Raw genomic sequence first — 3,119 nt, forward strand, 5'->3', positions numbered from 1 at the left:
GCAGGAATGAGGTCAGCCAAGTGGCCAAAGAATGCTGTGAGCAGAAGTGTCACACATGGGAAGGCTTGAAAGGCTTGAGGGGAGCTGGCAGATGCCTGGCATGTTTGTAGGAACTTAAAGAGGTTCCCTGTGGCTGGGGTCATGTGCAAAGAGAAACTGGAGTAAAGATATGACAGTAGGTGTTGAGAGAAGTGGAGGGTGGGGGCCAAGCTGGACAGGTCAGGGTGAATGAGAGGTCCTCACCCACCTGCCCCCCTCCCAGCAGCAGTGGGAAGTCATGGGCAGAGCACTGAGCAGGGCGGGATCACAGGTAGATTTCAGTTTGGAAGTTAACTTTGGCTGCTGCCTCACAAAGACTGGGTCAGCAGAGGACAGGGCCCCATGGCCCCCACTCCCTGCAGGCCACAGTGGTGTTATGGGAGAAGGTTCTCAGAAGACAAGGCCCCAAAAGACTAGGGGGATGTGCAGGGTAGTGGCTGGCATCTCCCCCTCAGACTGACAGGAGGCAAGGGGACCTTGGCTCTGGAGGAGCCTGGGAGCAGCAGCAGCTGTTGCTCCTCGTGAGGGTTCAGGCAGTTCACAGCTGTGGTGGGTCTCCAGGATTTGAGGTCAAAGACCTCTGAAAGGCAGGGCTGTGGTGGGCCAGCAAGGGCCATCGGCCAGGGAAGGGAGAAGTCGTGGCAGTTCAGTGGGATGCAGTGTCCTACTCTGATCCAGCTGTCTGGGAACAGCTGCTGGCCCGGAAGAGGGAGGGAACCCAGGCAGCAGCAGGTGAGGAAGTTCCCTGTCTGCTGGGCTGTGGGAACAGAGGCTGAGAGCCAGTGGGGGGTGGGAGGGCACTGGGGGAGAGGCAGCATCTGCTGCCAATGGACCAGCCTGGCTCCAGTGTATTCTTTTTTTTTTTTTGGCTGTGCCCCGCAGCTTGTGGGATCTTAGTTCCCCCACCAGGGATTGAACTTGCACCCTCAGCAGTGAGAGCACAGGGTCCTAACCACTGGACTGCCAGGGAGATCCCAGGCTCCAGTGCTTTCAGAGGCAACTGGAATTCCTCTGGGAAGGAAAGGCTGGGGTGAGGATGGGGGTGGGGAGACTAGGGAGGGAGCCAAGTACTTTTCTCTGTGTTCCAGTGGTTTCCCCCAAAGACCATTCTCCTGGGCTGCACTGCCTCCTCAGGACCCCTCTAGAGCCCTCCTCCACCCTAGTGGGGTTGTTGTTTTTTATTTCCCCCTCACCGACTCTTCAGCTCTCCTTATCTGCACCTGTGTCCTGGCCCTTCTAGGAAGGAAAGTAGACAACCCGGAGCCTTTTGGAAAGCTCTGGCCCATTGGGTCATAGAGGGAAAGGGGTTTGCCCAAGGTCCCAGTCAGTCAGAGGAAGGCACAGGGGCCCCTGCCTGTGTGCAGCTAGCCCTTGGGGCCTCAACCCTAGGTACCCACTGTAAGAGCAACTAGGTCTGGTATGCCCCCAGGAACTGCCTCCTGAGAACTGGGAATTGATGGGACTTACTTAGTCCCAATGGTTGTAGGTGCAGTAAAGAGGCCTGTGGGCTCCCACTTCTCTGCCCACCTCAACACCAGGGCCTCAGCACCATCACCATTGACCCAATTGCTGAGGGTCCCAGGCAGCAGAGCGAGTACAAGGAAGTTTCAGGCAGAGGGAGGGCATGGGGTCAGCTGAGGCCAGTCTTCCTTCTTGGGGGCCACAGCATGACACGAGCAGCTGCTCAGCCCTGCTTTGAGGCCCGGACTATCCCCTTCAGGAGCAGCCTTCCCTCCACCCTGATGTCCCCACCTTTGTATTGTTCCAGCTGCCACATCCCCACATGTGCTTGGGGGCACAGAGATGGGATGAGAATGAAGAGATGAAATGTTTCTTTTTACCTTTGCTGTAAAAATTCTCCAGGGATCATGAATGGGTCTTTGTATGGCTCTTAGGACATGTTAGTGCCTCTGCAAAGAGCCACGACCATGCTTGTAGCCAGTCGTGCCCACACCCAGAGGTCCAGAGCCCTGGCTTCAAGTTGGGGTCTCTTTTACCTCAAGAGCCCAGTACCCAGTCTGTCCTGTTCCAGGCCTTCTATTTTTTTTTTTTTTAATATTTATTTATTTGGCTGTGCTGTGTCTTAGTTGTGGTATGCAGGATCTTTTTAGTTGCGTCATGTGGGATCTAGTTCCCTGATCAGGGACCGAACCTGGGCCCCCTGCATTGGGAATGCAGAGTCTTAACCACTGGACCACCAGGGAAGTCCCCCGTTCCAGGACTTCCTGGTCCCTGGGGTCCCTTGTCAAGATCAGCTGACTGAACCCATCTGATGAATATAGACCCTCTCCTGCCCATTCCCGGGTAACCTCAGCCAGGACCTCAGTCCATTCCATTCTGCTAAGTGGCAGCTGCAGGGAGGGAGCTTTGAAGGTTACTGGTCCTGATTGGTGAGCAGAAGGGAGATGGATGGGACAGCTGGCTGAGGCCTCATGTGCCTGCCAGGTGACACCCCGCGTGTCCTGAGGGCCTCCTGCAAGCCTGTGTCTGGCAGCAGCCCCAGGGCAGTTGGGTGGGGGGATCGCCCAGAACCTGTCTTGGGGCAGCAGGACATTCCCACCCCCCAACACACACACTCCTCTGCTCTCTCCCTGCCTTCACCTTGGCCCAGACCAAGTGCTTCCTTTCCTCAGAGGGCTGGTGCTAGACCCTCTCTGGTGGGCTCTGCATGGTCTGTCCTAAAGCCCTTACCTGCACTGCATACCAGGAGCTGTCCAAGCCATTCCTCTCCCCACAGGCATGTTCCCTCCTCCCTGGTCCTTCTTCCTCTGGGCCTGAAAGGAGGGGTGCTGGCTCTCTGGCCTCTCTGTATTTCCGTGGAAGATGGAGGCAGGGAAAGTGAGAAATTTTCTCTCTAAATGCTTGTTCTGACTTGACTTCCATGGTGCCTGCTGTCCCTCCCCCTGGGGATCCCCATCTGTGCCTCTTCCCCTGCCTGCTCTCCCACCCCTTACCCTACCTCCAAGGGGAAGGAGGAGCTCCAGGGCTGAGGCCAAGCTGTTGCCCCCTCATTCCTCACCCCACTGCATTCCTTCCAGGAGGCCTGAGGGCACTGTCCCACTCCCCTCCTCCTCCCCCTC

General features: G+C 56.9%; 1 non-coding gene and 1 pseudogene across 1 annotated transcript; one reads left to right on the forward strand and one right to left on the reverse strand.

The window, feature by feature from the left end:
• Positions 1–3,119, forward strand: part of LOC103082349 (NEDD8-conjugating enzyme UBE2F-like) — a 19,357-nt pseudogene that overhangs the window by 8,954 nt on the left and 7,284 nt on the right.
• TRNAG-CCC (transfer RNA glycine (anticodon CCC)) lies at positions 2,171–2,243 on the reverse strand. The gene has a single exon. It is a non-coding gene; the product is annotated as a tRNA-Gly (tRNA).

This window comes from Lipotes vexillifer, unplaced genomic scaffold (genome assembly GCF_000442215.2).
Source record: "Lipotes vexillifer unplaced genomic scaffold, Lipotes_vexillifer_v1.1 scaffold491, whole genome shotgun sequence".
Classification (NCBI taxonomy): domain Eukaryota; kingdom Metazoa; phylum Chordata; class Mammalia; order Artiodactyla; family Lipotidae; genus Lipotes; species Lipotes vexillifer.